General features: G+C 47.3%; 1 protein-coding gene across 2 annotated transcripts in view; it reads right to left on the reverse strand.

Annotated features, from left to right (window-relative positions):
- TLN2 (talin 2) overlaps nt 1-13,815 on the reverse strand; it is a 422,410-nt gene extending 408,595 nt beyond the window's left edge. The window contains exon 1 of one of the 2 annotated variants that reach the window (XM_082737314.1): nt 13,612-13,815. The gene's annotated coding sequence lies outside the window, so the exon portion shown is untranslated. The remainder of the gene's footprint in view (nt 1-13,611) is intronic. The other variant, XM_082737312.1, reaches the window with a different exon arrangement.
- Nucleotides 13,816-14,216: the final 401 nt, after the last annotated feature.

Consider the following 14,216-nt stretch of genomic DNA (forward strand, 5'->3'; position numbering starts at 1 on the left):
ATTTCTGTTGTATAAGTGGCGGATCTGTGGTACTATGTTACAGCAGCCCTGACAAACTCAAACAATCTGTCAGCTTCCCGTTCAAGAACAAAGTGCCCTTCTGCTGTTCCTTTTGTGGAGGAAACTCGGGCCCTGACGCGTCTCAGATTCCACAGGGCTTGCTCTAATATCTTCACCAAGTACATACCTAAAGCTCCATGTGAACTACTTATCAGGTTAGTGAGAGAGCCAGCTCTGGGGGGAGGGGGACGATGGTGAGGGGGGCATCAGTGCAGGCTCAGCGGTGGAGTCCTAAGCCTGTAGCAACCCTCACAAAAATCAGAGCTCCAAAACATCTGCCAGTTTACCAGCAAGAACCAGCAAGTGATTTAACATCCTCATAAAACTGTCCCGACCCGTCCCTTCACAGCCGACTCACGCCCCCTCTTCCTTCTGTCAGAGTGGCGCCCACAGTCCGCGCCCAGCACCAGCTGCTCTGAGAGCTGGAGAACCACCCTCGGCATTCAGACGCCTGGGGATCCCAGTCAAGAGGACCCCAAAAGGGGCACCTGGGTGGCTCAGTGGGTTGAAGCCCCTGCCTTCAGCTCAGGTCATGATCCCAGGGTCCTGGAATCGAGCCCCTTGTTGGACTCTCTGCTCAGCAGGGAGCCTGCTCCCTCCTCTCTCTCTGCCTGCCTCTCTGCCTACCTGTGATCTCTCTGTCAAATAAATAAATAAAATCTTAGAAAAGAATATATTCTAAAATACTTTTTTAAAAAAAGAGGATCCCAAAGGCCCTCAAGCAGATGATTTTCTCAAACTGAATGCACCTTTCTCCCCGTTAGTAGGACAAAACACATGGGGGAAATGCCCCCAACGAAAATAAAAGGCCATTTTTATGTGCATTAAGACCCTAGGTCTTACCCAGTAACCACAGAGGGTGCGGGAGAGCAAGCAGTAGATGGAGCCCGTTGGGTGGCTGTACTGCCCCAGAAAGGAGCGGTATCTATGCAGTGTGCAAGGCCCACGAGATGATTTTACCTCTGATACACCCTTCTTGGGCAACCTCTCCTAGGAGCCTCCCTAGGGTAATTTTTAAAAGCCACAGGTGCCCAGGTCTCACTCTCAGGGGTTCCAATTCCATGAGTCAGGTGGGATTTAGGAATAGCGGTTTTTATTTAATTCCAGGATAACTGATATACAGCATTATAACAGTTTCAGGTGTATGACAGAGTGATTCAACAAATCTATACATGACTCCTTACTCTTTTTTTTTTTTTTAAGATTTTATTTATTTAGGGGGCGCCTGGGTGGCTCAGTGGGTTAAAGCCTCTGCCTTCAGCTCAGGTCATGATCTCAGGGTCCTGGGATCCAGCCCCGCATCGGGCTCTCTGCTCTGCGGGGAGCCTGCTTCCTCCTCTCTCTCTCTCTGCCTGCCTCTCTGCCTACTTGTTATCTCTGTCCGTCAAACAAATAAATAAAATCTTTAAAAAAAAAAAAAAGATTTTATTTATTTATTTGACCGAGAGAGAGATCGCAAGTAGGCAGAGAGGCAGGTAGGAGGGTGGGGAAGGAGGCTCCCTGCTGTGCAGAAAGCCTGTTGTGGGGCTGGATTCCAGGACCCTGAGGGGATCATGACCTGAGCCAAAGGCAGAGGCTTAACCCACTGAGCCACCCAGGCGCCCCATGACTCCTTACTCTTAACCCCCACCCTCTAGTTCACCCATCCTCCCACCCACCTCTTTTCTTTAGAGGTAAGAGTGGGGTTTTTTTGTTTGCCTCTTTCTTTGGTCTCTGTTTTGTTTCTTAAATTCCGCATCTGAGTGAAATCATATGGTATTTGCTTTTCTCTGACTTACTTCACTTGGCATTACACCCTCTAAGGAACAGCATTTTTAAGAGCTTCTCCGGTGATCTGGACGCACACTCAGGGCCAAGAACCAGAGCCTCAATTAAAGTCAGGGTCCCACCAGACATTCCAAGAAAAGGAAAAAGCACCTGGTGGTGGTCAGGAAAGTTGGATTCCAGTACCCGCTTTGCCAAGGGGCACCACTAAATCTCATCCTTCTGGACTCTGTTTCCTTCCCTATCAAAGGGAGAGGCTGACCTAGAACCATTCGGACCTCTGGTTTTCAAACAATTAACTTTGCTGGAATCACTCTAAGATCTCCTATGAAGACATCTGCCCTTCCTTCTTGGGTGCCCTAAACCCAACTGCTTTGAGCTTGCACTTCAGGCTGCCCTTGGCTGAAACCTTACCCTTTAATCCTGCTGGGAAGGGCCCGGGAGTGACAGGTGCCGAGCCCAATAGAAAGCCCTTCAAGGAGAAAATTAAGCCTCTTAAAGTGCCCTGATGTAATCTCTCATACAGGAATAATCCACACACCTCTGGGAAGATCTGCCATGCATAACCTCGGGCCACACTCAGGAGATACCTTCACTTACATCAAACTGGGTCCTACACCCCCTAGTCAAGTAATTATGGGTGGTCTTACAGCAATGCAAACAGAGAAGACAGGGGTTGTCATTTAAACACACGAAGCCCTGGGATTCCCTAAGCTGGGTGTTTGAGAGAGCAGCACTGAGGGAATCAGGGAACGTGGCCATCCATCCACAGGCTCCTTCTGCATGGGCTCAAATGCAGCAGGACACAGAGGAGACATCTCTCCATGCAGTCAAGTGCACTGTGGAGATGAGTGATGAACCAAACAACCCACCAGAACATCGAGGTCAATGATAAACACTTCAGACAAGTGAATTTGCTGTCTTCTACCCAGTGACACCAGCTACCCAGAGGATGGCTTAAGTGCCCCTCCTTCCGAGATAAAAATGAGAGGGGCAACCATGTGTCTGCAGCTCACTATCCTTCGCAGGCGCCTTCTATCACTCAACAAGGAGTTAGCAAGGAAGGGCTTCCTTCATTCACTTGAACCTCTAATGCTTACCACTTGATCTAAAATGCACTGACCCCATGAGACCCTGCTTTTCCACATCTATACTCTCTTCTTTAGCTCAAACCTGGGGAAGACTTCCATTTCCTCATCTAAGGCTAATCTCTGTAATCAGAAAGTTTTCTTCATCAATGACTCATTAAAAATTTCTGCGAACTCCTATGTGCCAGCCATTGCTCTAGACACTTGGGGATGCGGTACCAGATAGGTTCCCTCATGAGCTTCTATCCCAGTGCCATGGGGTAGACAATAAATGAATCACGTATCAGGGAATGATAAAAGATATGAACTCAAAAAAGGAAGAGGTTTGAGAGCAGGGGCTAGAGGGTGCCAGGGAGACCTCTGCAGAGGAGACAATGGAGGCAACTGGCAAACGGAATGAAGGGTGAGAGAGCACCCCCAACCTTAGGAGCAGGGCGGATGAGGAGATCCAGCAGGAGAGCTGGAAGGAGGCGGAGCACCCAGGGTGTAGGAGAACCGGAGGAGAATGGTGGAATGGAAGCCAGGTGAAGAAAGTGTCCCAGAGGGCAATCAGCTGGCTAACCGCGGCTGAGAGGCTGCAGAAGGTGACAGGGAAGAGCTGGCCACTGGATAGCACTGGAATCTGAAGACATGTGGGTTCAGTGAAGGGGTGGGCAAAAACTGAAGTGGGTTCAAGACAGAAGGAGCAGGGAGGAAATGGGGCAGGGCGTATGGCAATTCTTTCAGAAAGGTTTACTATTAGGGAGGGGAGAAGAATGGAAGAAGAGTTGACTCAGGGATGGGGTCAAGACTGTGCTGTGGTTGCTGCTTTTTTCCCTTAATATGAGGGATACTACAGTATCTCTCTCTTGGAGGATTATCCATCAGAGAAGGACAAGTGATCACACAGAAAGGAAAGGGCATACATGCATGAGTGAAAGTTTTGCAGGCCAAAAGAGAACAGGCTCCAATGCACATGTGGTTACAAGGCTCTGTGGATACAATGTTGCTCAGCTAGAGCTGGAGATAGGCTAGCAGATCTTAATAGGAAGGAAGATGATGCAACTCATTCCTAATTGCCTTTTTTTTCTCCCTGAAATAAGCCAGGTTATCAGCGGAAAGTGGGGTGAAGATAGAAACATAGTGTACCCCACTGTGCCAAAAGTTCCCCTTGAGATCTGTGGTCATAAATCAAAAGAGATAATATAGACGCCTATTTGTTTTCTCTAGCCGGGTTCCTCTGCCTCAGGCAGGAGCAAGGTAGGTAGGCAGAGGGTGGGGTTTTCCCAAGAAAGTTAGATGAAGGGAGAAAGGGTCAAGGGAGTTGAGGGTGTATGCGAGCACCTGAGCTTGGGGGCAGGGGAGGTCAGAGGAGAGGAGTGGGATGATGGTCAATGAAACGTAGAAGGGTCACCAGGTCAGAGGCCCTTGCAGGGTGTCGCCTAGGTGGAACTGAGTACGAGAGGGGAAAAGATGAAAGAGAAAAGCTGAGGGTCACACTGGAATGCTTGTCAAGATTTTGCTGGAGGTGCAGGTACTGATAATGTCAAGGTCCACAACTGTGTTTTTCAAAAGAAGGGCTACTGGACAGGAAAATCAGTATAGGGAGTCATAAGGAGCATTCTTTTTTAATTGAACAAATTTAAAAAGTCTAAGAATACATTATACCTAGTAAGGGTAAATAATGTTTGGGGAAACTGGTTTCAGTTGTGTGTGTGTGTGTTCATACTGGGTCATCACATCAAATTGCTATTGTCTGTGGACTGGTGTTTAAAGAACAAGGACACTATGGCAGGGCTTCTCGATGCTGGCATGGCTGACATTCTAGGCCAGATAATTCCTTGTTGTGGGAGCTGTCCTATGCATTGAAAGATGTTTAGCACCATCCCCCATAAAATTCCAGTAGCACCCCTTCCTCCCTCCAAGTGAGACCCACAGAAATGTCTCTAGACAGTGCCAAATACCCTGTCTAGAAATAACCACGGGAGGGATGGCAGAAGCAGGGTAGAGGAAAAGATAACAAAGAGAGGTAGCCAAGGGACTTTTGAATGGTCAATCTATATAGATTTCAAGTCACCAAAAATGTTGATGGCACCATACGACTCACTGTTTAAAAATTCTGATTATCAGGGGGCACCTGGTGGCTCAGTAAGTTAAGCATCTGCCTTCCACTCAGCTCATGAGGTGCTGGGTTCAAGCCCCACATTGGGCTCCTTGCTTATGGCAGAGTCTGCTTTTCCCTCTCCCTCGGCCTTTCCCTGTTGTGCTCATGTGCACGCTCACTCTCTGTCACAAAAATAAATAAAAATCTTTAAAAATTATGATTATCAGGAAAATTAATAAAGCATAATTAAGCAGGAAAAATGTTCTTAAACATGCTTACAAAATTCAGTTCTAAGGCTTTCCTGTAAATCAAGGTATATAATATAAAATGGTGAAATAAACAAAATCTATAATCCCAAAATATCTGAGCAAACAGAAGCAAGCTAAGGATTACAGAAAACGAAGCACACTGCATTCATCGCTATATATAGGGAGATGTTACTGTTTTGATATTTGATCATTACAGAGAAATATAAATTCTTATACATAGCTGATAAACCCAAAGCCAGCCACTAGCAAGATTTTTATGAAAGCATTTTCTGATTATAAAAGAAACATACACTAAATATGAAGAAAATTTGGAAAATACCCAAAAGTATTTTTAAGAAATTTTAAATATTCATAACACCACCAGCCAGAAAAATTCATTTGGTTTGTTCCATTCGTGCAAAATATATATTTAAAAAAAAGAAGAAGAAGAAGAAGTAGTTATTGAAGGGAGGAGGGACTATGGTCCAGATCAACAGAATCTTCAAATATGAGGCAACATGAGGCAGAGGACTGTAAATCGAAGCTCTATACCTTGGCTACTTATCAGAATTACATGGAAAACTTACCCACCAGTGCCAAGGCCACACCCAAACCAATGCATCAGAATCCATAGGTGATCCCAATGAGTTGTCATCGGGGAGAACCCTACAAAAGAGATTCATCCTACAAACTGAAGCAAGATCTCCTTCATGAACATTCCATTTTTTTATACACCCCACGACCAATTTTGCTTTGCTTATAACTTATATGTGAAATCATTAGAAAATAAAAAGCACTAAAATTATGTGGCTAAAAATAGAACAAATGTTTATCTGCTAAAGAATTTTAGAATCAGGGTATCAGTGGGGAGGGGAGCCTTTCAGGGAAACTTCTCTTAAGCTTGGGGTCATCTGAGCCTCTAAGGACATACACACAAATGAGGGTCCCTGGGGACAGCCAAGCACACACATGCCACTGATAAGCACTTTTAGAAATTTGTCCCCTCTGGAGGCAGTGAAATAGACACTTGTTGAAATTAATGGCTACGGCACTTAATTTCCTCCAAAAAAAAAAAATGCACTAATGACCAGATTACAATACAATTTAAGCAACATCATCTGGTCACCATTTTCTTCACAATGCCCTTCACATGTAGCAACAAGAAATCAATGACTTCAAATCTTGCTATGCATGCATGTTGAAAGACCAAAACCAAAACCAAACAATCCCTAACAGTCCTCTCCACTCTCTCATGAGAATCCATTACCAAATATTTAAAACAATACTCATGAACTCTGACTTTTACTGTGGAGTAAACATCCATCCATTTATCCATCACTAAACCCCAAACACATACAACAGAGGCAGACAACAATTAAATAAAATAACACAAATACTGATTTCTCCCTGCTTGGTAAAATTGGTATAACTGAGTTAGCTTGCCTCGATTGGCATTCTAACTTTCATCCAGGACAGGGTAGAGCACTGGCTAGACAGGAGCACAAGATCTGCAAATCGGGAAGCTGGTGTTCTCTAAACCAGCAGTTCTCAAAGTATGGTCCATGACCAGCAAGATCAGCATCACTGGGGAGCTTATTATAAATGCAAATCACTAAACCCCACCCAAGACTCACCGAGTCTGAAAACCTGGACAATCTGGCTTTTAACAAGCCCTGCAGGTGATTCTGATGCATTTTAGCTGGGGAACCACTGGTGTACCTAAACCAAGATTTTTAAATTGTGCAGCAGAGCCCTGGCTTGCAGTGGGTTGAGATTCTGAGCCTCCCACCTGAACTCATAGGGTCACAAAATGTCACCTCTTTCTTTCTTTCTTTAAGATTTTATTTGTTCATTTATTTGAGAGAGAGACAGAGACCGAGATGACGATAGAGAGCAGGAGCGGGGGGGGGGGGGGGCATGCTCCGCGCCAGGACCGGGGGACCATGACCTGAGCTAAAGGCAGACACTTAACTAACTGAGCCACCCAAATGCTCCCCAGAAGATGGACTTCTTAAAACGTAGATGGAGTTGCCACTACTTTACAAAGTTTGATTTTAGCGGTAACTGCTAAGAATTCATAAATCCCCTCAAGTTTCAAAATCACACTAAGAGGCAAGATTATAAATGATTCAGGTGGAGCAGTCAGGAAGCTAAGAGTCATGAAGGAGACCTGAGTTCAAATGCCAGCACAGCCATTAAACAGGCTTTCTGAGCCTCAGATAGGAAAACCAAGCTTTAGGATACACTGCTGCTACCTGAGGACACTAACATTGGCCAGACCTTCACTCAGCTGGGATCAGAGAAAGTCAAGGAAAAGGAGAGTGCTTGCCAAGAGCTTTTTCTTTTTTTAAGATTTTATTTATTTGTTTGTTTTGTTTGAGAGAGAAATAGAAAGATACCGCATTCATGAATGGTGGGAGAAGCAAGTCCCTGCTGAACAGGGAGCCCAACAATGCAGCGCTCAATCCCAGGACCATGGGGTCATGACCAGAGCCCAGGCAGATACTTAACTGACTGAGCCACCCAGGCACCCCACTAAGAGCTTCCCCCCCCCCATTTTATTTATTTACTTACTTATTATTTTTACTAACATATAATGTATTATTAGCCCCAGGGGTACAGGTCTGTGAATTGTCAGGCTTACACACTTTATGGCACTCACCATAGCACATACCCTCAGAGCTTTCTTGTCTCTTAATCTCACTACTCTCCTCGGGGGGGATAGAGGTAAACAGCTTTTCCTGAAGCCATCCTTGACAATGAAGGCACTGACTCAAAAGTGGGAAATCTCAGGATGTCAGGAGATAATTGAATGAAAGTTTCCAAAGAGATAAAAGATTGTTGCAGAAAGCATCAGAAAAAGCAGCTGAGATACTGCTCATCTTTTGTTTCCAAAATGGTCCCAAACAAGTTTCATATTCATGAACCAAATACCATTTTCAAGTGCTTCCATAGAAAAGCTTTTGTGTTTGAGCAAGTAAACCCATCAAAGTGTATATGGACCAAGTTAATCACCCCCTGTTCCCGCTGACAATTTTAAACAGTCTCAAGTTTTGTGTGTCCTTACACATCATTCTCCCAGGTTATACGAATAGGACTTCTTTTTTAAATAAGAAATAGGATCATACTACATATGATACTTTGTAACTTGATTTTACTTCCATTTAAAACATCATGGATATCCCTTACAAAATCCAAAATAAACGCTATATTATTCATCCTACTGAGGGACATTTCAAGTTACTTGTTCATTTACTTTAATAACCCTACAATGAACATCTTCATGCACAGATCCTTGCATACTGATGATTTTCCTCCTGTAAGACAGGACTCTAAATATGGGATTGCTAGTGCATATGGAAGCAGGTTCCAAACTAACAGAGAAATTGTCTGCTTTCCCTAAATCTTACAACAATTCATACTCCCGTGAGAGTCTGTGAGTTGCCCCCCAATACATCTAACAGAAGATGCCACCAATTTTTTAAAAAGTGAGTCAACTGGATGGACAGAAAAGGTAATATCTGTTTTAAATGTGCGTTTCCCTGACCACTGTGGAGGTTAAAAATCTTTTCACATGTTTACTGACCATTTATATCTCTGCTTCTGGGAACACTGTTCATATCCTCTGTTCATTTTTCTTTATTTCTTTCTTTCTTTTTAAGATTTTACTTATTTATTTGATAGAGAGATCACAACTAGGCAGAGAGGCAGGTGGAGAGAGAGGGGGAAGCAGGCTCCTTGCTGAGCAGAGAGCCTGATGCAGGGCTCAATCCCAGAACCCTAAGATCATGACCTGAGCTGAAGACAGAGGCTTTAACCCACTGAGGCACCAAGACGCCCCTCTGTTCATCTTTCTACGATGTTGTCCTTCAAATCTATTTAATCACATACTCATTTTCCCCCACCCCATCTATTAGCTATGTAAAGTACAAATGAGTATCATCCCCTAGGAAGTCACCATGTGAGGTTAGGGCAGGGGCTGTCCTAGCATGAAGTGCCTCATAAGCCCTCAAAACAAATGCTGAGTAAGTGGATAGGGAGACTTCGAGAATTTTGTTTGCTAAGATTGGAATTAACAGAGTAAAAAGGAAATACAAATATTCATTTCTTTTCCTACAAATTCAGAACAGCATCACTTTGGCTAAAATTAAATCATTGGTTAAGAGAAACACTGACCACTGTTCTTGGCATTGACTCTGAAAATCCACTGTGAAATGGGTGGCAAATGAGCCCAGTCTTAATTCACAGTTCTGGGTAAAGAAAGGCTCTCACAACCAAAGCACTTTGTACCCAGCCTTGTCTACCAGCTGTCATTCAAATGGCACCTGCTGCTGAGCCAAGGGTTGTTAGGATGGTAATGGACGGGAGAAGCCTACCTTAAGCATTTTGTTTCTTTTTTGTTTTTTTGCCTCCACTCCCTCCAAGACTTTTTGCCTTTTAAAATCCCCCACTTATTGAGGAGGGGGCCTGTGAAGGAGGCCTACAGGGGGAGTTCAACAGAGTTCAGATTCCTTAACTCATTTAACTTTAGGCAAAACATCTGGTTAAACCCACCATTTATCCCCATTATTTGTAATAGTTCTGTTTGGCTTATGTTTTAACTAGTCTCCTTATTAAATATAAAAGTAATAGGATTAAGAAGTTCTGGGGGAAAGGACTGTAATTAAAAAGGCACCAGTTGGGTAAGTTAAGCTGAAATTTTGGCCCTGCTTATTACGTTTTCCCTCTTGTCTTTAAAATGTTTTTGTACCCAATAAAAATAACTTTGAATTATTTAACTCTTTTTAAAATACTTCCTGTATTGGCCAAACACCACCCAAAACTCCAAGAAAACATTATGACTCAAAAGTTCTGAATCAATAATGTTACAGATCACAAGTTTCTGACACTGTCCCAAGTGTTTGGACATGTGCACATACAACACAACACACACACCACAACACACACATCACACAGCCCAGTAAATGGACAGGCAAAGCTCCAAAACCCATAGGTGTTTTCTAACCTTTTGTAGTTATAAAATCCTCTTAACAACAACAACAAAAATCCAGGGACTTTAATCAAGTCACAAAGTTATAATATGAATCAGGCAAGAGACAACAAAGCACAATTTATAACATTTTGTTAGGAGAGGCCTAAGAATCTGATAAATATGAAGGTAAATTTGGGAATGAGGATTGAAGGATTTGCAACTTTTCTTTAATTTTTTATTTCAGCTTTATTAAGAAAATTTTTAAAAATTTAATTTGTATTGTATTAACATTTAGCACATGAACACAGTATGTGACATATATGAAGTTACAAAACATAATGCTAAAATGAATAAATGCATTTCTAGATGTGCAGATTTTTTTTTCCTGACCATAGTTGGTAAAAACTTGGATTGTTCACCATCTGTAACCAACTTTAACTGTTCTTGGGAATAATCTGCTAGGATTGACGAATGGGGGTGAAGGGAATAGGTATAATTTTGAGGTACAAAACACAGAAACTGGACTAGAGATCTCCATCTCCCCCCCATCATTTACACATGCGTGCGCGCACACACACACACCTCTTTGTAAAACTTGACTTTCAGTGAAAATACTCTAGGAAAGAAACAGTGTTCAGTTTGAAAAACCCTAAACTAGGAGGTTTAGCAGTAAGCTAATTCAAGACACACCTATAAGCCTAAGCCTGTAAAGCGTATCCCCAGTAACTCATTTAACAGTTTTAAATGTGCTTTCCATTTGGAGGAAGAACCACAACATCAGTGTCAAAAAGGACACTTTAATTAAAACTGTTTTGTATCTCCTTGATAACCTGAGTGGGTACAAAGGCAGAGAAAAATCAGTGACTTCCCCAATCTGAAGAGCCTGGTCTCTTTGTGATTCAAGGTACCGGGACTAAAACTAGGAATTTTACAAAGTAGATGGTTTTCTGCAACCGATTTGATTCTCTCCTAAATCAGCTATGCTGATTTTAGATAAATGTATCTTGGGCTCTGGGTGTTTTCCACAACTCCAGGGCTGAAAGAAAGAGAAAAGGATGGAAGGGAAGAGCGAGCATTCATGCAGGTAACCCCCAAAGCCACTGGTCACATCCACCACCCCTACACAGTGTTTTCATAGATCTCCCAAATCAGTAACCAGAAGATAAATCTTGGAAACGCAATGGCTGACAACCACACTGGAGGCACTTAATGAAGCGGACTAGCAAAGGACCAGCCTAACCCCCGACATCACAGGGCGCATCCCAGATGAAAGCTTCACACTCCTCTGCCTTTTTCTGTGATCTCTTGAAGACTCTCCAATGATGAAGCCCCAAAGTGCTGACATGACCTCAATACTATGGCATCGTTTCAATAAGACGCCAAGGAGAAATGCTGGCATGTTTCTGCATTCAGCTGATTGTAGGTCAGCAAACACGCCCTTCCTCTGCCCCTTCACAAAGGAGCGATCACAATATACTGTATTTCAAAAGAAAAGAATGCCCATGGCCCCACTCCTGAGACGTCGCCAACTCCAGGCTCTGGAGGAGGGAGGAGGATAGCGCGAAACCTGACGAATGCCACAGCTCAGCACACCCAGGTACTATCAAAGCCAAAGTATGCAGTGGAGCACCAGCGTGCTTGTAATTTATGTGCATCTGGGGCCCCATTTCTCGGGACATCATCCCTACCCTCCTCTTTGTGTCTTGGCCAACACCAAACACCTCAGCTCCCGCTTCTCTCATCTTCTGTTAATAACCGGAGGTTCGTTTTCACCACGAGACGCAGGGATTCTGAAACAACTCTCTTTTCCCCAATCATCTCGACTCTTCACGGACGGCACAAATTCGAGTTTCCCCCAGGCGTCACCTGAAGCCCCAACTTCTGGAAACGCCCCCCCACCCCCCATCTCGCCTCCAAGAGCTGGCATCGCTGCGAAAGCTGAGCACGCAGCCGCGGGCGCTGCTGCTGTCGCCACCGCAGTCAAGGAGGCTCGGGGAGGCTCCGGCCGTTCTTCGGCCCCGGGGCGACCGCAGGCCAGGCCCTCGCACCGGACCGCCAGTCGGCTCCCCTCCTCTCCCGCAGCGACAGAGCTCCCGCGCCGTGCGGAGCGCCCAGGCGAAGCCCTGCGCCGGGAGCACGCTCCGCACCAAGCGCCCGGCCGGGGGACGCCGCCAAGCGCACGGCTCGGGCGGAGCGCCCGGGCGGCCGCGGCGGCTGGGGAGAGGGGCGTGTTCCCTGCGCCTCGGAGCCCGCACGCCGCGTCTCAGCGGGACAGGGAGCGGGGGGAGGCGGGCGCGCAGCCCCTGACGGAGGCTCTGGGCCCTCCACCCGGGCCGGGCCGGCCTGGCGACTCGCTGCAGCCCGCGCGTCCCTGCGGGAACAGCCTCCGTGCGCGCTCTGTGCCGCCGCCTCCGCGCCTGCCTCGGCGCGCAAACTTTCCCGGCGAAAACCCCTCTGGCCTCTCCTGCGGGGGCGCCGCACTGTCCCCGGGACCGCAGAAACTGTACGCCCCTTCCCTCCGCAGCCAAGACCCACTGAAAATATGGCGCCCTCGAACGTCGTTCCTCGGTCCCCTCAGGGAATCCCGAAATGCCCAGTCCCCAAGACCCCCCGGCTCCCAATGAGCGCGAAACTGTAGCTTGCGGGGCCAAAGAAGGAAAGGGCGCCGTTCGTCCAGTGAGAGGCCAGCGGCACTAAATCCAAATCCTGCTCTCGCACTCGGGCGGGCACTGCCCAGGTCCCTTAGCAGCCAGCAGTTTCGCTGGTGGCGAGACTGCCAAGGGGAGTCGTAGAATCGGCAGGTCTGGGAGTCCGGTACTGGACGAGCTCCGCGTCGGCGGGCTGTCTTTGCCTCGAGCCTCGGCCGGAGACTTGTTTGCAAAGTGGCTCTGGAGTCGGGGCGGCCAATGCTGGAATGAAGCCGGTCCGCCCGCGCCAACTCTCCTGGCGCGGGGGTTCGGCCCGGGCCGAGGGGACACTCCATGCAGGCGGGGCCGCTTTTCAAAGCCCAGTTACCGGAAACCCAGCGGGAGCCCCGGAGGGGACTGGCTGCCCGCGGCCAGGAATCCGTTCTCAGGCGCCGGCTGCCAGCCTGTTTGCAAACCGCTGCGCCCAGGTCGAGTGCAGTGAAACATACATGTGCAATAGACAGGTGCATTAAATTTATTTTATTTTTATTTATTTATTTTTTTTTTTTGCAAAAAGCCCTCCTAGGACATCAAATCTGGGAGCTTTGCATGTTTTTTTCTGCATTGGCATCACTCATGAGATGCAAAAGGGAGGAAAAAAACCACCCACATTTTCCTTCTGTAAAGGGGAGGGAAAAGACACGAGAAATTCATGCAACGTGCATGCAGCTGGAGGAAGAGGAAAACCCGAGTGAGCCGTGCGTCTTACCGGGGGATGCATTTACTGTCTCATTGCAGAGCGCCTGCCCCGGAGTGCAGCTGGCGTCCCCCCGCGCGCCCGGCGACCGCTCCGCTCCCGCAGCCGCCTCAGCCGCTGCCGCCGCCGCTGGCTCCGGGCGCGGAACAAGAGCCGAGGGCGAGCGCGAGCGCACGGCCCGCGAGCGCCGGGAGGGCAGGAAGCGCGTCATCACTCGGGGACGGCGCGGCCCCGCGCGGCTCTAGTCCAGCAGCGGCGCCGTGCGGCACCCGGCTTGGGCCAGCAAGGGCCCCTTCGGGGTCTCTATCCCGCGGCCTGCTGCTGGGAGGGTCTGCGACGCGAGGCGCTACGACGGCCACGCTGTCGTGGGGATAAGGGGGCGCACAGTGACCCCGGCTTCCCCGAACTCGGGCTCAGCTGTGAGTGAGATTAGAGAGGGAGAAGAGGGGACACGGCGTCTATGGAACGGGGCCCCTGGGACCGCAGAGCTCTCCCCGCGGACCACTGGCCACCCTGGAGCGAGCTGCGTGGTTCCGACGAGAGGAGAGTGGCCGGCTGTGGGGTCCTGCCCTGACGCCGTCGGCGGGAGCCGGTAGCCGGCTGACCTTCTCCGCACG

Source organism: Mustela nivalis, assembly GCF_964662115.1.
Source record: "Mustela nivalis genome assembly, chromosome: 6".
NCBI classification, from domain to species: Eukaryota; Metazoa; Chordata; class Mammalia; order Carnivora; family Mustelidae; genus Mustela; species Mustela nivalis.